General features: G+C 41.7%; 1 protein-coding gene across 5 annotated transcripts in view; it reads right to left on the bottom strand.

Moving 5' to 3' along the window:
* Positions 1 to 22,184, bottom strand: part of LOC131901448 (disks large homolog 5-like) — a 260,863-nt gene that overhangs the window by 143,489 nt on the left and 95,190 nt on the right. The gene's annotated exons all lie outside the window — the stretch shown is intronic.

The raw sequence follows: 22,184 nt of genomic DNA, 5'->3' as shown, positions 1-22,184 counted from the left end.
TGGGGAGTCAGCCCAGCCTGGTAGATTCAGGTGAGGAAGGTCCAGGCCCCTCCTCCCTACACCAAGGCTGAGCACAGTGTCACAGCATAGACCCCAGGTTCCAAAAACCCAGCTCATGCACCAAGGACAGGTCCTGGTCCCACTTTCTTGGGGCCTCCTAAACATTTCAAGCTCATCAACTGTCTCACTTATCCAGAGGGCCTGGTCCAGTTCCATGGGGGCTTCTCAGCTATTGGTACACAGTTCATGTGTTTCCACTAGTTTGGCTATTTGTTCCTGTGCTTTTTCCAATCATGGTCTCGATAGCTCTTCCTCATATAATCCCTCCTCCCTCTCGCCTGTTGGACTCCTGGAGCTCCACCTGGGCCTTGGCTGTGGATCTCTGCATCTTCCACCAGTCACTGGATGAGAGTTCTATCATGACAGTTAGTATGTTTGGCCAAAAACTCTGACAATCTTTTAAAGCCTTCATAATGACAACTTTCCATGCAAAAGGGAAGTACCAACTTCGTAGTTATCAGTATTTCCTCTTCTGTCAGTATTTATGATAGTATTAACTATGAGTAAGTAGAACAAAAAAAAACCCACAAAAAGTTATTTAATTGTTACTAGCATAATAAGTATAAATAGTAAATATAGTAAAAGCTATTGTGGAAATGGGAAATCTGTTGTCAAGGAGTTCCTGTTGTCATGATAAAAAACACCATGACAACAATTCAAGATCATTGAAGTGACTCCATTTTCTCCAACAACACAATATATGAAGTTATGGCTGTGTGTGGTAAGGGAGAGCTGTGTTGGTCAAGCACAGGTCTAACACAGAATCCTGCCTAATTTGTACAGTGTTCTGGGAATAGTGATAGTTAGAGCTGTGCCAATTCAACCAGTGAGAAGGTTGACATTTGGGATGAACAGAGTTTAAACCTCACCCACTATAGGCAGCCAAGAAAATAAGGAGAACACCCTTGCATCTTACACTCAAAATAAATCATTCTAAACATCACTTTACTGTTGCTGCTCAATATTATACATTATCATATGTTTTTAAATAAGATTTTGCTCATTAAGGCCTACCTGGCTACCATCCCCACCAGGGTCCCTTCTGTCTTCTGCACCTCCTCCTCCTCTTCCATTCTTCCTTCCTTTTCAGTCATCTTGGCTATGCCTGGGATCCCAGGGTGTACATGTTGAGCACCACTGGAATTCTGGAGACCCAGGCCCATAGACTCCAGTCCATGGCCCCTGTTGTCTGGGGCCTATCAGTACCCTAAGAAGCCACCCATTTCAGCCCACAGCACCAAGGTCTCTCATAGCCCTGGTGCCATCCCACAGAGCTGGACAAGGTGAGGCAGGTTGGTCAGACAGTATAGAGACTCAGCACCAGGAACTGCTAGGCATTTGGCCTCAGACCCTGGCCCAGGTCATGACCAAGGTGGAGGCCATGCTTCAAGGCAGTGGGCACTCTGAGCCCAGGCAAGTGGCAGCAGCTTGATAAGGAGGTTGGAGACAACAAAGAGTAGCTGCTGCTCCAGGTGCACCCTCCTAAGAGGCAGGATGAATTCCAGCACTTGCTTACTTCACTGAAGCAGATACAGCCTCAACTGCTGCCCATTCTCTGCCTGAAGGGCATCTTCAGACTGCCACAGCACACTGATGGCATGGGTGAGTAGTAGTTCCTTGGGGCTCCCCTGGACTGCCACCCACCTCTTCTCTCTGCAGCTCACTCAGTGTGTCTAGGATCTGGTAGTGGCCACTACTCTACCTGAATGTCCAGGGTGACACCTTCTCTCTTAGCCCTCGGAGAAGGGACCTGTGGCTGGACATGAATTTATACCTACTGCCTCTGGTCTGATTCTCTCAAGCAACAATAACATGATAACAATAGCAGAAGCCTTTCCTTCCCTGTCCTGGTTGTCCTCAGTGGGACATGATGTCCTGTGTCAGTGTAGGTGGTAGAACACCTTGGATGTGTTTCGTACTCTTTTTAAACTCCTCACCAGAAGTTGAAATCAGTAAGAAGAGATTCTACACCAAGGGTAGAAAGCCTGAGTTTTGGTCCTGCCTATCCGTTTGAGTATCATGAGTGTCTATTCTCTCTGTGCGTTATTCCTTCCTGCTTCCTGTAGGTCAGTATCCTTTCTGGTCCAGATTACCTGTGAATTATGCACAATGCCATACCCATTTTGCTTTATAAAGTAATGGCCCAGTTTAGGAAGTTACATGGTAGCATGTGAAAGTCTTATAATGGTTGGTGAGGCTCAGTTCCTTCCCTGAGGGCTGAGTTCCCACTGGAAGAGAGATGGTGACTGATTCCTGTGAGTGCTGTCCTTTGGAACCGTGTTCTTGATGTGGAAGTGACTGACTCATTAGTGTATGTTCAGTGAGTGATTCTTCTGGGAGTTTATTCCTGATGATAGGCTCTTCCTGACTGAGCTGAGAGTGGAAGGCATAGAGCAGAGGAAGGAGGAGAGCTCGCACTCATGGTGTGTATCCTTGCAGGAACTTCACCTTATCATGTCAAAATGCCATTATTTGTATGTGCTCTATCCATTATTTATATTCTAACAAAATAGTAAACTATGGCTGCTGTGGTTAAATTGCTCAAGAAGGATTTAATGCCAAGATTTGAATTATCGTGTGTTGCATATTTAATACATGCAACCATTGAAAGAGCATGTGAGTGAGTCTTCTGTGATTCCTGCCTTGTTAAGTGTGAATTAATCCACATAACAAAAGCAATAGCCATAAGCTGGTAAAGGAAAGAGAATGCAGGGAGCTGGAAAAAAAGAATAAAAAGCAAAAACAAAAAACAAAACAAAACCAAAATCCTTTAGCAATTTGTGGACTATAGTTTAAGAAGACCTATTTCTGTGTCCATTAAAAAGTCTCAATGATGAAAGACGTTATTTTACAAGTTGTTCCTGGTTGCAGCACCTAACTCCATGGTCCATCTCCACCCTCCTTCCTTTAGGTGGAAGAAATTCACATACAGAGAGGCTAAAATGGCAACCACATAACAGAGCATTTCATGAGTGTCCCTGCTGTCTCCTCCTTGAACTTCTGGCTTTTGCACTCTGTTCCTCAGTCCTGCACTCTGTCCCTGTAACTATGGTTATTGCAGTTCCTGGGCCGAGACCTTAGCCTCCTTCTATAGCCCTTTGAAGTTGCACAGAAGGGGCTGTCACATGTTCTAGAAGGAGAAGGACAAAATCAAAATGACTTTTTCCTTATAAGTAGTTCTATTTATTTCTGAAGAAGGAAGTTTGTCAAAGATCTGTTTCCAGAAATCTTGCTGAAGAAGCACAGAATTAGAGGGCAACCAAGAGTTCTTCACAGGCATGTGTGTGCATCAGCCCTAGGGTTAATCTCTGGCCTAAGGTAATTAGTGGACACATTGCCACTTATTACTAACACTCGGCATACCTGGCAGCTGAGGTACTTCCCTGATCTGGCCTTTAAGGAGCTTCTCCTGACCTCCAAAGAAAGACATAGATAAGGTTGAGATTCATCTCTAGGACTGTGATTTCAGATCCATTTCCCCATATCCCCAAATTTTAATAGTCAGGAAACCCATAGAACAATACATTATATTGAAATTAATGTTGCATTATTTTATAGATGAAAAGAATTTAGGCCGGGCGGTGATGGCGCAGGCCTTTAATCCCAGTACTTGGGAGGCACAGGCAGGCTGATCTCTGTGAGTTCGAGGCCAGCCTGATCTCCAAAGCAAGTTCCAGGAAAAGCACAAAACTACATGGAGAAACCCTGTCTCGGAAAAACAAAACAAAACAAAAAAATTTAGAATAGCACATGAGAGGTCAAGACACTACCCATAGCCATTGGTTGACAAGGTGATGCTGTTTGAGTCAATGGGTGTCTCTTTATAAATCTGTGATAGGGAAACACATGTTGGGTTCAGGAAAAAACAGGATCTCCTGCTCTTGGACAGATATGCTGCTGTTGAGCATGTCATGAATTACTTTCACATCTCCCTGACTTGTGCAAACCCCTGTGTCACAGGGTGGTTTCTTAGCATCTTCTTTATATTAATTTCCCAAGCACAGCAGAACAAGAATTGATTTTAGCCCACAGATCCAGGTAATAGTCCATTTTGGGGGATATCAAGGCAGGAACTCAGTCACTTCACATCCACAGTCAAGAGCAGAGAGATGGAAATGCAGCCATGCAGCCTGCTTGCCTCTGCATATGCTCCAGCTTCTTCACTGTTACACAGTTCAGGTCCCAGTGATGAAGTGGTTCTTCACACTTTAGGGTGAGACCTCCATCTAATTAACAATCTATAAATCTCCAACAGATGTGCTCAAAGTCTACTTAATCCAAACAATTCCTTATTGAGGCTCCTTCTTCCCATGGGACTCTAGTTTGAGTAATTATATGAGTAATAAAAAACTAATACTCACACTGCCCCAGCATCATTGTTATGCTTCATGGTTATAAGTAACATGAAAGAGAAAATTTTAAATAAGCTAGGAACATTGAACACCCTCAGTAGACATTTCAGCCATTTGGTGTCCTCCCTCAAACCCAAATAACTCTGATTTCTACTTCTTTTGCTTACTTTATAGCCATTTTCTGTAAGCCCCTAGTGATTCACCCAGCTATTCAGGATACCTGATACTAGAAGAACTAAAGATACACCACAGTGCTTCACAGGTAAAAATCATTTGACCTGTTACTAAGTCTTGTGGAAGAAAGACATCAAATGAAAAATCACTGTTCCTGGTTATAGACCAGCAACTGTAGATATCCAGGGTGTTCAGGATCTTCCTGCCTCCTCCAGACTGATCAGAGCCTTCCCAAATCCTGTATTGAGGTGATGTTGTCCCCTGTGTAGACAAAGATGATAGTGTTGGTCAGAGGAGCAGTGTTATTACTCCAGTGAACAAGGTAAAATGTGCAAGAATTCAGATCCCTGCTGAGCAGAATGTCAGCTACTGTTTTCTCAGGTCCAGACAGGAAGAGTTAGGGCTCCTTCTATCAGGAAAAGTTTTCTTACAATTTTTTTCTTAAAATCTCAATGATGGAATGTTTACCTGGTGTCTCCTGAAATGAATTAGCCTGGGGGAGAGCTCTGCAAAATCCTTTGATATAGGCTTCCCAAAGTAAGGTCTAGTGTAGTGTTCATGACTGTGAGTAGTAGTCAGATTTAATAAAGTAGTGCACTCTACCAGTCATGGTCCCTTGCTTGGGTATTGATCATTTCATCTGTCTCTTGATTAGTATCTGCTTATATTTTGCTGTAATAGTATTTTTACAGATCATAGAGGCCATATTTGACACCTCTCTTTATATTCCAGTAACCATTCCTAGGATTGGTTATAAATGCTTACAAACGAACCTTAGCATGGCAAAACAACATCATAGTGCTTCCAATTATAGGTGTGCCTTTTATCCCTCCTATCAAAATATGTCTTTCTTTGAGAAGGTTATTGTTAACATGTAATAAGTCAAGAAATAAAACATCATTCTTGGTTCAGTAATTTAAGTGTCCTTGTTTTCACCCCAAAATATCAGTGATCAGAAAGCATCTTGATGTCTCTTGCTCCAAGTTAAAAATAGGTTTACTCTCCATCCCACAGTCATAGGTTTGTTGTCTACATTGAGTTGTTTCGTTATTAGGTGGTCTCAGGGATGCTATCCTGGTCAGATCGAAAACCATCTAGGATTTTATGAATTTCCCAGAAAAATATAAACATATCCTTGCCTCATGGTTAGATTATTAATCCCTCTCCATCAATCAGTTTGTATATCTTTTGACTTAATATTTCCTTTAGGCTGTGTATACTTTAAGGCAAAATGCTTTAAGGGAAGCAGAAAACAATTATACTTTAAAGTGGAAAAATTAATGGTTAACTTGGCTAAATGTAGTATTGTGTGTAGTTTTACCTAAGTTCAGAAATATTGCCCTTTTATTTTTGAAACTTGCCCATTTAATTATTAGACAGCATTTTACAACAGCTGGATCTTATGGATAGTAAGGGATTTTAGTAACATGTTTAATATTCCATAAAATGTAAAATTCTTGAAGGTGTTGGCTAGTATAAGCAGGACCATTACCAGTTTTAAGTTGTAACAGGATTCCTAGAATGGACACCCATAAAGAGCTATTTGACAAAGTCAAGTTTTAGATAAGGCACTATTGTGTTTTTGTGGAAGTGTCAGTGCCCCGTGCTAAACACAGGTTGTGCTCTGCATCTGATTAGCTAGAGAGAGGCTTCATGCATGCCTGTAGTGAGCCAATTCTGAGCATAGACATCTAGATACTGACAGCTGAGAAAGAATAGTTTTAGATGAAAACTCCCAAATACTCTAACTTCTACTGATTGCATTTTTGTTTAACCCATTTTTTGGCCTCCAAGGGAATTAGAGCAACATGAAATTATTTTGGCATTGTTGGCCATTATATTTATATTATTTAGTAGAAATATTTTTAAAACTCTTTTAAAAAATTCACTCTTATTTTTAAACCTGGCTAAACCTGTTTACGTTGTTTTAAGTTCTTATGATATACAAAAATAAAAATTTAAAAGAATTAAGTTTTAGTAATCACAAATACAAGAAATATGGGTGGTGTTCTTGCTTTTAATTTCTGAAAGACATACAAAGAAATTGTCTCCATTGTTTATGTTAAAGAGAAGACCAAATTTCTTTTGCTAGCACTGTACACATTGGATGCATGCATTACTGGACCAGGCATAAGCAGGGAAAGCTCCTACAGTCTCAGTAACAGACAACTCATGGCACCAAGCCTTTGGTTAAGCCTCCTGCCAGCAACCTGAGTCAAGGCTGCTTCTACCTTTTCTCCTGAGCAAGCTCTTTGTTCTATGTTTTCTGTGACAAATGATCAAGCAGTTCACTATTACTGCCATGTTTTAATAGAATTGAATTTATTATTATTTTTTTTTATTTACCTGATTGCATAACAAGTTCCCTGAAAAAAAGGAATAGTGAGAAGTTCCACTGAAACACACTATGAGGGTTTATTTCTTTCAACCTAAAGTCTGTCAGCAAGGTAAACAGTCTGTGTAAACAAACTTTATTCATTTTTAATCATTGCTTTTGGCCTAATCTTGAAAATATGAACAGCATTCTAACTGAAGATTTTCCCTGTAAAATGAAATAGATTTGTAATTAGTATGACTACAAGCATAGTTTTAGAACACTTTAAAGAATTTTATTATTTACGAGGTGATTATCATTAACTTGTATGACCTAACTGTGTTTAACAGTTTACAAGGAAGCTTTTGTTTATGATTAGGATTTTACAATTTTATCCCCGTTGAGTTTGAGTTTTAAAAATTTGGATTGAACTTAAGATCCTTTGGTCTCAAATATAAAACTTAAATAAATACAGTCCACAGAATTGAATTTTATTTTATTTTTTACTCGTTCAGGGTATGCCATTAGAGAATATCACAGTTTGTATGACTCAGTTTATGCAAAGAGCTAAAGATTAACAAAGTTTGGAAAGACAAAGAGACTAGATATATTATTTTCAAGTGCATTCTGCTCTCATAAATAGACCTTAGGTATTTAAGAGCCTTATTTATCAAATATACCAAATTTATCAATCACATATTTGATTCTTATTTAAATTTTCCAGACTCCTGGTGTTGAACAGTTTGCAAATACATAAGTGGTTAGACATACATCTTTTGAGTCAGGTTCTTCTATCCTGAGTAGACCTATATTTCCTTAGGGATATCTCATGATATTAAATTCTACCTTTCTCCAAAATATTTTGAGGAGCAGTGATTGCCTATTTAAACTATAAAGGAGATACAATAATAACCAAAGGGGACCTTAGGAATAATAACTTTTATACATGCTGCCTATATATAGATTTTAAAAGTGATAACCTTTTGTTGCAAGTTTTCAGCTAATTTTTTATATGCATTTTACAAATTTTAACCATGCCCCAGGAATTTACACATCCAAATTTAAAGAAATTACATCTTAAGATATTATTTTTTGAGATTAGGAAGCAAAAAAATGTAGAGATAAAATGTGTTAGAGTACAAAGTAGATAGAGCTTAGAGATTTTCATATCTTCATTACATTTTTTTAAAATTTAAAATACTTTTGTAACAATTCTTTTCTATCAGTGTTGGCCAGTTTCCATTTTTAGTGTAACTCTATCCTTCATGTGCAAATATATACATGAAGTGAGTTAAATGTAACCTATTACTGAGCAATGTCTAATAAAACTAGTGGAATATAGTAAGTTTTGACTGTTGAGCTGTACAGTCAGGGGAAGGTACTAACCATTTTGAGGAGTGTGAAGAATTTGTGTATAAAATATATGGTCCTTGTGTTTTTGAAGAACAATCTGTAAAATCACTAAGAGCAAACTCGACAGGATTTTTAGATGTAATTTTGGGTCATACCCATTGAGCATTTTCAGAAACTCTTAAAAGCTGATGATTATCTATAGATTATAGTGATTATCTATAGATCCCATGTAACATGCTAATGCAATCTGCCGTGGTCATCAATTTAAATCAAATAAGCTGCATATTCTCTACTGGCAGTAATTTCTGTAGGCTCCATACTGGGAAGTTGTTTAAAAAGTGTCCTTGCCATTATCATTAAGTCTATCATTTCTTGATTATAAGGAGATGCAGGTACTTGTGGAGAATCATACCTCACATCAATGTCTATAATACTGTTACCTTCTGGATATATACATTAATAGGAGATGAACACTCTCTTTCCCACATGGAAGTACTGATGCATTTCCAAAAAATTCAGAGAGAAATCTCTGGCTATGAAACAAAAGGGTACTGAAGCATTTCTCTTGAGTCCCAGGAGAGATTCCTAGAATGGGAAATCTGACTTCTGAAGAGTTATGAGGAGATCTGGTTAGCAGAGAGGCAATGTCAGTTCCCCATGACATCAGGGGTGTCTCATGCTTGGACATTCTATTGTATCCTGGAGACTTTAGAATGTTATCTGATGTCACCTGTGTTGTAGTAACACCAACTGCCTTTGGACAGTTGGTTCAGTGCCCTTACAGTTCAGCCATGAACATGTTGGGAAGACTCAGGACTCTATTGGGTCGAGAGGAAGGAGAGGGAAGAGAAACCAGAGAGAGGCAGACACAAGCTGGCCTTCAGCCATTCCAATGTGAACCATCAAGAAAGAAATGGTCCAGAAGATGGTACAGTAAGTTGTGGGCAGGAAATTGGGATGTCCCTGCAGGACCTGGGCTTGAGCTGAATCTTCCAGTAATGGGACACAGGAGGTAGAGTCTCTGGGATCCAACTGGACTTCCCTGCTTTTCATGGCTCCTGAAATTCAAGGATTCCAGAAGAGTAATTTGTCTGTCCCAGAAATCAGGAGTGAGTAAGGCCAAAGCTGTTGTGCTGAGAGCTCTTGCCTTTCAATCCTACAGGAGGGTAGGGGTTGAGAGGGGACAAAAAGGCCAGCATTAGGGTAGGAAGTTCAAGTGAACTGTGCCCAGCAAAAAGCAGGTCATCAATGTACTTCAACCTCAGTGTCTTCATTTATTTACAGCCCACCAAGTCTATGCACCCTCCTTTGTCACTGAGGCATCTTGGTGAGGATGGTGACCATATTCGGTCCCTGTGTGGCTTCTCCATTTTTGTCATGTGCTTAGAGTGACCTGTCAGGATATTTTTGCATCTTTAATGACTTAAGTCCTTGTGGACTGTGTCAATTTTACTTGCATTTGAAAGCCACAGACTAGTGAACCCTGCATCCAAGTTGAATGCAGAGTCCAGAGCTGTTAATAAGCCTGAGGAGGCTCTCTCCTTAGTTACCTAAAACATGTGCTAAAGGAGCAGAGGAAATCAGCTGGCTGAGACACCTATCTCCTGTCACAGAGATGGGAGACCTAAGATGCCCAGCAGGGGCATCTCAGTCCAGGGCAAAATTCTTTGGGATGTCACTGAATTGCTTGCTTACATCCTTTCTCAAACACCTTCTCAGGTCTCAGGGTGACCTGTTCATTCTCTGTGTCTTGTCACAATGCATATTCACTTGTGTTCATTCATCTACCCACAAGGGCCTCCAAGGAGCCACCACCCACTCCAACCAGCCTCACAAAGAAGCAAGGGAAGCATAAGCTGGAGAGTCTGACCACTCAGCTCCGGGAGATGACTGCCCAACGGAATGATCTGAGAGATCGCCTCATCTTAGTAACCGAAGGATCCTTGGACAACAAGTATTTACTGTTTCAAAATCCATGGTGACTGTCTTGGTTCCACAATTTCACCCTTAGTTTATATTGTCTAAGAAATGGGCTTCTGGGAGGTTGGGTGTCCCTTTGCCCAACACCGTTTCTCTAAATGCTTCTCTGAAGCAAAACCTGACACATGGGTAGGAGTGAGATGGGGACATTATACTGTTCTGCTTCCTCCAAAGGAAAATCAGAGCCTTTGGCCTGAATCACTCAGGAATTGAAGCAGTAGTGTGTGAATTCCCAGCATGCATTTGGAGAGATTCTGTCAAGTGGTGGCTAGTGTGAGAATGCTATAATTTTTATTTACTTGCTGGAAAGACATTGTGTGCTGGATGCTTCTAGTAGCAGCTGGAGAGTTTTTGTACCACATCTTAATATGTGGCAGCAAGGCCTGGTACTGATGGCTGCTGCTCTTGGTCCTCTAAGATGACACAATTGCATGCATTGATTTGTCATCTCAATGACACTCTTTCTCTCTCTCTCTCTCTCTCTCTCTCTCTCTCTCTCTCTCTCTCCCTCTCTCCCTCTTTCTTCCATCTTTCTGTATCTATGTGTTTGTGTCTTTGTGCATATGTGTCCCTCTTCACCCCGCAATCAAGGGTCTATGGTTGCACATGAAGTGTTGCTTGTCTCAGTATCTAGGTGTTGTCTACATGGTGTACTGGGAGCCCCAGTTTGAGCAGCATAGCCCTTTGCAGTGTGTTCACCTTGGTGTCAACTGGGAATGCCCTGGGGGAATTTATGAAGCTGTCATAATATTGAGGCCCATCCTCTGAAATGCTCATGGTGTGATTTTAGCCGCTGTGTCAATATAAGCACCCTGGAACGAGTATCTCTTATTTGAAGACAGCAGAAACATCACAGTTTCTGGTGGGCCCAGACCTTTGATAGACTCGTGGGAACTCCATAGCAAGCTGTGCAGTGCTCCTGAGGGAGCATATTCAGTCCCAGCCTCATCCCTCTTAACACCCTGACTCTGCTGGCCTGGGACCAGAAGAGCAAGTATAATAAGCCGCCAGAGGTCCCAGTACATAGGAGCCATTATGTGGCATCTTATTAATTCCAGTAATAGAGAACACACACTGAATTCATGTGATCCTTGAGGCCTGTATTCATGGAATTCTTTGCTTCTGGGTCCAGGCCTTACCACAGGCCAAATCCTTTCTGGGAAAAGCTCAAGATGGAACATCAGAAGGTCATGTCACACCTGCAGAAGTTTGAGAATGAGAATTTGGAGGCCTCACAGAAGCTCAGTGAGCTGACCAAAGAGTTTTCCTTTGGTAAGTGCTTATCTTGGCAGGGATCCCAACTGTTGTACAATGAGCAACTCTGAGTTTCTTTGTCTCTGAACTGCAGGGTCTGTAGATGTGCTTCTAGTTTTTCTGCTTCTTAGCAAGCAGCCTTTGAACTTATGCCCCTTTACTCAGTTTTGCTAAGGTTTAAAGAGACAATTAGCTCTTCCAAGCACCATATTGTCATTCAGTAGCCTCCAGATCAGTGCTTATTAACCTTCCTAATGCTGTGATAATTTAATACATTGCTTCATTGTTTTGATGACCCCAAACCATAAAATTATTTTGTAGCATTTTCTTAAGTTTATTTTGCCACTGTTAATAATTTTAATCTAAATGTCTACATAGGCCATCTAATATGTGTCCCTTGTGAAAGGCTCCTTAGATCCCAAAGGGTTCACAACCCACATACTGAGAACCACTGGTTAGAAGATCAATTGGCCTCACGAGAGGGGTGTCAGGCAGGAGCTGACTGCTGTGGGATATATGCACCCTTTGGGTCTCCTACTTCCCCAAGTGTACTTGCACATTACCTGCTGGTGTTTCCTCATGACAGTGGACTGATTAGGACAGGTGGAGTACTCCTCTTGTTTATGGAAGTGCATGAATTTCTGTTATTTGGGGGAGGGGTTTCAGAAATAGTTTGATTCTTGCAGGAAATAACTGTTCTCTGCTTTTGGCCTTGAGTGCCACTGTCACTACTGTTGAAGGTTCTTGTTTACATCTTGCTGTGAACCTGGGATAGGGTTGGGTTGTTCAAGGATGGTGTTGTGGGTGACCAGATGTGGCTGACATGGTCTTACTATTTGGAGTGTGTTTCCAGTGATCTGCAGAGCCAGCTCCTGATGGAGCAGAGTCAGCTCAAAAAGAAATTGTATATGCTGAGACAACAGAAGGAGAACCTACTGGAGGATTGGGTCGTGCTGAAGCACCACTTGGGTGACTTGCAAGTGCTCAGTAAGGATCAAGAAGAGATCAGTGACCTCCAGAACCAGCAACAGCAGGTAGGGACAGGCAGCTGGGTCACAGTTAGGTCCAGCATCATTTACTTATGTAACCTTACCAAATCTACCCATCCAGACACCTGTGCTCTACCTCATCACTTTCCTCATTCATACACCCATCCATCCAACCAATTCATGACATAAAATTGTTCATTCTGTGTCTGTGCATTAGTATTTCTGAGAAGTGAGTCTCCTCTGAGAATCTTGGTCATTGGCATCCAATCCCTGATACTCTTCTTGAACCTGTAGTCGATGGGGAGAAACAGGTCAATCACTCATCACACAACCACATGTCATCATGATGGGAGGATTGCTATACACAGAATTGAGTTCAAGAGTAAAAATTTTTCTAACCATCTCCACTAGTTCAAGAGTATGTTCCCCTAGGCCATTTTAGTTCCCAGGAATGGAAAGCTGAGTTTTGAGAGTTTGCTTAAAGGCTGGTGTGCTTATTTTAAAGATAACTACTCCTCTATCACTTTGTTGTTTTCATTTTATGCCTTTCTCTGTCTCTCTCTGTCTCTCCGTGGTGTGTTTGTGTGTGTGTGTGTGTGTGTGTGTGTGTGTGTGTGTGTGTGTGTGTAATAGAGGCATGTGGGAGTGCAGTGCATATTTCATGTGGATGACAGCTAGAGGAGACCACTGGGATTCTCTTTGTCAGTCTCTGTCTTAGGAACTTCAAGCAGGCTTTCTCATGTGCCCATGAGCTTGAAATTTTGTGAGACTGACTGACCAATAAGCTCTTGGGATTCTGTGTGTGTGCTTGCACTTGTGTGAGAATGTATTGACTATACTATACTCAACCCTCCAATAAGGACACAAACTTGTATTGAACAGGAGCAGCAAAGAATGGAAGAGAGACTCCAGAGCTTGCTGAAACAGAGTGAGCTGGTCACACAGCAAAAACACCTGGCAATAAAGCTGCAGCATCATTTGACTGTCTCCCAGATGAGGTAGGAACCCAGGCTGAAGTTGGGATATGGAGCCAATTGGGTCCCCTGTACCTGGGCTCTCTGTCCTTTCTGGGCTTTTGCTTATCAGAAAGACTCCCTGCACCAAGCATGGGTACACCAACTCAGAACTCAGAGTATTATGCTGGTCCCGTCAACAAGAACTTCTGTCCAGCAAACAGTATGTTTGATACTCCCTGGGTCTGTACACTTGTGTCCCATTCTTCCCTTCTGATCTCTGGAATGTTCTCAGCAGGCTTTCCTTGAACTCACAGAGCTCTGACTGCTTGTGCCTCCCAAGTGATGGGATTTAAAAGTGTGCCTCACCATATCTGACTGAAGTTACATTTTATTCAGTATTAGCACCTGTAGGATGAGATTTGCACCCTTGTCACTATTTGATGTCACACTGGCTGTCCTCATTATTTGAGCATTTCCCATGTAAAGTGTACTGGGGACATAGTACGTTTAGTCATTGGCAGGATGAACCCAGGTAGATCTCTCTGAACCTTCACCGAGTGTTTGGGAACAGACTCCTCTAGAGTGCCAGAATGTAGATTCCCAGCTGTAGGCCTAAGGATAACACAGCTCTTCTTGTTTATTTCCAGAGACCATGCAGTGACAATGTTCTCAGACACATGGCTCAAGAAATACTGCTCTAGCATGACAGGCTCCATCTTGTGTATTACCTGGGTGCAAAGTTGTATTAAGTCTATGTATATAAAATGAGGTGGTCTTTTTAAAATTATTTTTTATTCATTTTACATACCAACCACAGATCCTCCTTTCTTCCCTCCTCCCACTCCCCACTCACCTTCTTCCCTGACCCTTCACCCCCTCCTCCAACAGGGTAAGTTCTTCCATAGTAGGACAGTTAAGCCTGATACTTTCTGTTGAGGCAGGAGCAAGCCCATCCCCACTTTATCAAGCAAGATCAATGTGTCCGACCATAGGTAATGAGATCCAGAAAGACAGCTCATACAACAGGAAGAGATCCTGATCAAACTGCCAGGGGCCCCTCAGACACAACCAGCTCCACAACTGTCGCCCATATGCAGAAGGTCACAACTGTCAGTCTAAATTTCCTGAGTTCTTTTGAGCTTGGTTCAGTTGTTTCTGTAGATATCGCCATCATGATCTTTACCACCCTTACTCATGTAATCCCTCAAAAAAAAAAGACAAGAAGAAACACAGCTTGGAATTTTAAGGTTTTCTGTGTCAAACCTGTGACAGCATTGTACAACATGGAGAGGAAAATAAAATAATATCAATTAAAATCAGGAATAAGGACAGGTGTATGCGATTGTTCATGTCTTTAATCCAAGCACTTTGGGAGCACAGGCAGGAAATCTCAGGCCTCTTGTAGCCATCCTAGAATATGTATCTAGTCAGCCAGAGATGTATATTGTAACCCTGCCTAGAAATAAATAAACAGAAATTGAACAAGAAAAAAATGAGGTAGTTGATGAGAAACTCATCATGAACAGTCTGTGTTTCTCCACTGTGCTGTTATATATGACTATAATGTGCTACTCCTTTTATTTAAATGATGTCTGTATACTGTAGGAAAAAGTCCTGTTCTTTCTCATTAGAGCATAGTATATACAGTACTCATATCAACATCTGATACTTGTTAAGAGCAGAAGATAATTCAAGGCCCAAATACTCTGTGACACTTATTCCTTAGGTATACATACAATGACTACTGCCAAAGATGAGTGTTAACTGTCCAGCACAATTGAGTTTTTGTGGTATCACTGAATGACAGGTGACATGGTGGATCCCCACCAGGACTCTGCCCTTACGAATTTCCTCCTCTAGGTCACAAAATCTCCAACATGAGCTGGAACATTCCCCAGCTCAGGATGAGAGCCTCCTGCTGACAGAGCTGCTGCAGCAGGAGCACTAAGTGTCATAAGCAAGTGAGCCATCATGACATCCCATCCCCAGCAACATGGCATTTGTGGGGTGGAGTTCTTCCTTGATTCTGGTTTCCTATGTGTGAATAGGCCCTGAATTTATCTAGCTAGTGATCCAGCAAATCTGTTTTTAGATCTATTGCCTTTTCTTCTCTCACAGTACCCTTTATGAGAACTGATGAGGCTGAAAAAATCCATAGTCAACTAGAAACCCTGACATTCTCCACTCTATGATCAAGGCCTCCTCACCTCCTCAGAACAAGACATGTACTACTAGTTGTGAAATCACCAGTGAGGCAAATATCATCTGCCCTGAAGGTCATCCATCCATAATCTGATCCATGTGTCTGTTGACTCACTAGTTATGGATAAAGAAACCATCAAGAAGATGCTTGAGATTCAAAAAAATAAACACCAAGAGTTATGCAGAAAAAGCTGACATCTACCAGCAAGTGTTCCCAGTGAGGGCCACAACAACATGGAGAGAGAATATGTTTCTGCTCATAGTTACTCTGAAAGTTTATTGCTACAAACTTTTGGTAGCTGACTGAGTCCTCAGCCCTTCATATGTGGAGGGAGATATGTCAACAGAGACTGTGTTGATGTCATGCTGCAATCCAGACAGACCACACAAAGGAAGCATCATTTTCTCACTCCAGTCCAGTGTGGGAACTACTCAATTTCATGCACATGTGATGGTGAAGTGAATTGTTCTGAGAGATGATTTAGGAAGGATGTCACCATGAGCTGTTATGTCTTTTGGTAACAGATGCTCCCCATGTCATATTTTGCTCTTGAATGGGCACACAGACACATGTTGGCAGAAAGAATCATATAGTGGCCAACATGGCATAAGATCAATTTTGGCAAGGACTTAACCTAGAAGCCCCAAAGTGGCATGACCACACTTGTCTTGAAGAGGGTATTTCAATTCAGGGTTGTCTTCCAACTTGTGTCCAAAGCCAGCCACAGAGTGTAGGACATCTGCATGAAGAGAAAGCTTCTTATGTAAATAGTTTTGGTTTGTTTTGGGGTTTGCATGAACTTAGGTTTTGTTGTTTTTTGTTTTGTTTTGCTGTTTTTTTTTATTTTTTGGTTCTTTGTTCGTTTTTTATTTTATATTTTGCTAAAGCTTTACACTGGATATACTAAGCACCCCTTTAAGGCCCTATTCAGTCAAATTTCTGTAATTTCACAAATAAAAACTAATTTCCAACTCTTCATTCTTTCCTTTAAATTTTTTATTGAATTTACTTACCAACCACACATCCAACTCTCATCGCTCCTCCCTCCCCTGCCTACCACATTCCCCCCACCCCTCCTGCCCTGCTCCAACAGGGTAAGTTCTTCCATGGGGGACAGCTAACGTGGTACATTCTCTTCATTCTGAAAATAGCTTTGTAGTCAGGTGTGGTTTCACATTCCTGTAACATTAGAACTCAACAGACAGAGGTGGATCTCTGCAAGTCCCAGGAAGCTTAGGCTACATTGTGAGTTCTCAGCTAGACAGGGTTACAAATGAAGATGGTATCTTGGGTGTGAATTCCATGGCCTACTCCATGAATATCCACTTCATGATGGAAAAAGATCCATGTTAAACACCTGACTTCACATGTCTAGCTACTTCAAAACACGGAGAATAGATACACACATGTTCATGACGTGATCATTCATATCAGATTTTTCAGAAATACACCTATGTTTTCTAATGCATCTCAGGAAGTGAGAACATTTGTTACAGGAGTATAGAAGAAATGAGGACACCTACAGATATCTGCCTTTCTTTTCCTGAAAGACAGCACCAGTGACAGTGGCAATGCAGGGGTAGTAACCTTCTAAGACATATTGAGATGTGGTCTTTTTAATGTGCTGTTGCCTTGACTATTCATTTTGCATGGAATTTTTTTGATATTCATTTACTTGTATTTATGAATATGGGTATTTTGCCTGCTTTCTATGCACCACAAGCAATCAGTTTGCACTGAAGCCAGAAAGGGCAATGGATTCCACATGGAACTGGAGTCACGGAAGATTGTTAGCTGATTTCTGGGGCCTCTGGGTGAGCTACATATCCTCTTAAAGGATGAGTGATCTCTCCAGTCCCTGCACTTGACTTTTGTCCTTCTAGCCTCTCTAGTGTATTAGTTGGACTGGATTACACCTAACGGAAGAGAGATATTTCTGAAGAACTGTAGGGACAGGACCTTGAGGTAAGTAAGCATGGAAGATTACTTGGGATGCCAGGCATTCAAGCAGAGTGCTGCCAGGTTCAGGATCATCGCTCAGCATCTCTTAAGTCAGAGTTGAAGCATTTATGTCACCTCTTATTTAGATGACAATGCAGAGTATGCCCATCAGATGAAATGCAGACTTTTAAGACCCGCCTGGGGATGGAGATGGGGAAAGATATACCTGTGATGCACCAGCTAAGCAGTGTTAAGTGGAAACTTCACATTTGTCTGGGTGGATGGTATCTGCAGCAAAAGCCACATACCTCTGTCGGAGAGTATATCTCTGTAAGGCTTGAAAGGGAGAGGGATGGTTGATGCTACTCTTTCACCACAGCAGAAGTCATAGTATTGAGGAAAGGTTTCTTTCAGATGGGGACGTTATTCTTCTGAAGTTCTGCTGGAATGGATCTGACCTGAGACTCACAGTAAGTCAGAGAGTTAATATGTGAAGCAATTATCCTTGTAAATTCAAGTCTGTTTCTCTCAAACCATAGCTTTTAAGATCTCTAAAGCCAGAGAAGCAGGTGGTTCATTTCAGTTCCTCCCTTTCATTTGTCACTTTCTCATTCTTCACTGACTCTGACATAATACCTGTAGACACACTGGGACCAGCTGAGACTTCATTCATCCTACATTACCAATCACTGAACTGCAGCATGTGTTTCCCTGTCCATCGTTCCATTATTGGGAAGGAGCCTATATGTTCAGTCATGCCTTACTTCCATGTGAATCCTCAGCATAGCTTTGGTTCTTTTGATAAATGCTACAGATAGATTAACAGTTTCTTCTCCTTGCATTTGTGGAGGGAGATAAACTGTTATTATCAACCTTTCTCAGACTAAGCTGTGTAGAATGTGTAATGTGGACTGGGGTGCTTCTTCTATCTCAGATAAGCATGCCTAGTCTTCAAAGCATTCTGTCAGCTACTCACATGGCCATTCTTTTTTTTTTTTTGAGTTTTCGAGACAGGGTTTCTCTGTGTAGCTTTGCGCCTTTCCTGGGACTCACTTGGTAGCCCAGGCTGGCCTCGAACTCACAGAGATCCGCCTGGCTCTACCTCCCGAGTGCTGGGATTAAAGGCGTGTGCCACCACCGCCCGGCACACATGGCCATTCTTATGAGGGCTAAATTGACAGTTAAAGCTCATCTTGATGTTTGCCCTGTAGTAGCTGTAGCAGATGAATGGAGTTACAACCCAGGAATACAACTTGGAGACAGAATATTTCCCTAGCCTGTGCAATATGTTAGGTTCAAAATTAGTACATTATTTATGACGGGGATGGAAAATTCACCCTGTTACATCCTACGAAGTGAAGCTTTAAAATTCTCCCAACTCTGATTCTTGCCCTTTGTTAACTGTGACAAACATTCATTTTGAGGATAAATATTTCCAAAGTAGGGTAGATATACACAGAGACCATATACAGAGATGTGTAGCTTATTAAAATCTGTGGCTTTGATGATGGACTGGAAAATGTCTAAGCAGGTAAAGGTAATGCAGACAAGCCTGGAGACATGCATTTATATCCCTGGGACCCACCTTATTGATAGAAAGAATAAAAAAATCTGCCAGAAATTGTTCTCTGAGTTGCATGTAGAAGGGGGTGCCAAGTATTGACCCACTGAAACTAAGACAACTGTCTTCCCTTTTCTCATTTATGCTAGAATATCTCCATCTGATGCACTCCTATCAATATATTACTACGTGTTCCATTCGAGTGATTTTGGACTTTTTCTTATTTTAGTTTGGCAGTAAGGAACCATAGAAATAAAGAAGGCCAATACCAAATCATTATGAGAAAAACAGATTAAGAGAATGTGGTCATCTTGAATTTGTAGATTTGCTAACCTTTGTTACTCCCCAAATGCTCCAACAATATTCTAGAGATGCCTCGCTAACATTTATTGTCTCTTTCTTATTCTCTCCAAGAGCCCATACACTGTTGTGAATGTCAAGACAGTCTCTATGGCTTGCCCATGCCTCACTTACGCTAACAGACTCCTCTAATGAGGATGACATGTTCTGAATGATTCAAATTTGGTCCAGGTCACTATCATTGCCTTCTGTTGTCATCCACATTCCTCTTAGCTGTGAGCAGTCTATACACCACCCAGAGCCAAGGAATTCACAGCACTCCTGAGTACAACCCTGGGATGAACATGGTGAGAGTAGAGAACTAATGGCTGCAACTTGTCCATTGACCCACAGCCATGCTCTGGCACATGTGTGCAAACACATATATAAATATACAGATGAATAAATGTTTTAAAGTTTTGAGAACAGAATTCCATACTTGGCAACTCTCAACCTAGTCTTGTCAAGTGACACAGACATTTCTGGGGAAATGATGAAGGAAAACCATGTTTCTGTCGAGATTTCTAAACAAATGTTGGATGAAAGAACATGAGGCTGCCAGAATGATGCTGTGGGGGGACCACAAAGGCTTTGGATGTTCTGGAAGGTTTGTTTCACATAGAGCAAGGATGAAGACTTGATTCTGTGCATGACAATGAGCGTGCACACACACACACACACACACACACACACACACACACACACATCTCTGATGTTTTCTAAATGGATAGAGACCCTCAGTGAGAAACCATTGACAAGGTGGGGACAGTAGAGGGGAGACACTGTCTTTTCCCCTTCCTTCCCTGCTGTCTCTGTCATATTCCACTACCATTTAGCACTACTGCATTCTATTTATATTATTGTTAGCTGTTAACAATCTCTTTTTCTTCCCTTAATAGTTTCATTCAGCTGACAATTATGGGAGGTTATATGTGTCAGCAGGCACGAAGGGGTAACACTGAAGAGAACATCCAATAAAGATGAGCTACCAGGCATGGTGGTGTGGTGACATGCCACTGATTCCAGCACCAGGGAAGTACTGACAGAACAATTAGGAGGCTGATTCAATCTTGGGTGACAAGAGACCCTCCCTAAGACAATAATATAAATAAAAATGAAGAACAGCCTGTCTTCACAGTTGAGAGAGCTGATGGAACAATATGTGGAAACATGGCCTGAATTGGCCCTGTGTGCTCTCAGGTTCTGTCTCCCAGAACATGTAGCAGTAGGGGAGTTGAAACCTCTTATGTGATAGACCAGCCTGGATTTTCTGCAGCAGGCAGAACTCTCCCTAGCCACCCAGCAGAGCCAAGGCCCTGGAGACAATTGCTGGGCCTTTGTACATGAAAGCCTTAGGTATATGCTGGAGATGTCTTTCTGTATGCTCTAATGTGATTTGGTTGATAAATAAAATGCTGATTGGCCAGTAGCCAGGCAGGAAGTACAGGATAGGCAGGACAAAGAAAGAGGAGCATTCTGGGAACAGGAAGGCTGAGTCAGGAGACTTTGCAGCCACCACTATGAGAAGCAAGATGTGAGGGCAGAACTGAGAAAAGATACCAAGCCATGTGGGTAAACATAAATAAGAATTATAGGTTAATTTAAGTGTAAGAGCTAGTCAGTAATAAACTTGAGCTAATGGCCGTACAGTTCATAAATAATGTAAGCCTCTATGTGTTTACTTGGGTCCCAGTGGCTGTGGGACTGGCAGGTGAGAGAGATTTGTCCTCACCTCTGGCAGGCTGGGACACAGGAAATCTTCAGCTACAGGTATAAGCTAGGGATATTCCTCTAGCTTACATGCAGTCATAAGCAACTGGACACTTCCTAGAGGGACTTCATGGGGTCCTGGTTCAATGGAATCTTACTGATCAATTGAACAGTGTTCAGAGAAGGCTTATTATCTATTAGCCTGGCCATAGATTCTAGGCCAAAGCCCAGGAATCTGCATGTCAACAAGACCCTCTGTGGCAGTGGTTATCAACTTTTGTAATGCTGTGACAGTCTGTCATAGATGTCACTGCAGGAGAGAGAAGCTGCCTGCATGAATAAAGGAAGCTTAGAGAGCAGGTACAGTTCACAGTCCTTGAAACCAGAGAAATCAAATGACATGGGATGATAGCACTCTTTTCCCAAACAACTGCTACCATATTGTTGTTGGAAAGTTCCCAGGGTCACTCATTTCTGTGCGTGTGTGCCTGCTCTGAGCCATTGTCCTTCTCATCATTGGAATAAACTCAAATTGCCAAAATTTCCCATAACTCTCAAGAGCTTGCTTTTCTGGCCAATTTGTAGAGAGGAGTGCCAGGACCAAGACTGGTTGTGTAGAGCCATCTGGAGAAGCTTGGCTGTAGGGTAAAATGGTCAGCCAAAAAAAAAAAACCTACCCTGGACCTGAAAACAGAGCCAGTGAAAGAAACACACCCTACCCCTGAAAGACAAGCCAGTGAAAGAATCACTTTAGTACTGAAACCAGAACCAAAGAAACACACCCTGACCCTGAAACCATAGCCAAAGAAACACACTTTGTCCCTGGAACCAGAGCCAGTCAAAGAAATACACCCTGGCCCTGAAATTAGAGCCAAAAGTCTAAAAAGGGTCAGTGAAAGAAACACACTTTGGCCCTGAAACCAGAGCCAACTCTGCCCTTGACCAACTAAACCAACCAATCGCTGAGCAGGAAAACCAACCAATCCCTGAGCAGAAAA

Source organism: Peromyscus eremicus, unplaced genomic scaffold, assembly GCF_949786415.1.
Source record: "Peromyscus eremicus unplaced genomic scaffold, PerEre_H2_v1 PerEre#2#unplaced_83, whole genome shotgun sequence".
Taxonomy (NCBI): domain Eukaryota; kingdom Metazoa; phylum Chordata; class Mammalia; order Rodentia; family Cricetidae; genus Peromyscus; species Peromyscus eremicus.
Note: the sequence above shows the minus strand (reverse complement) of the source record. Positions and strands in the feature narration are given on the sequence as shown.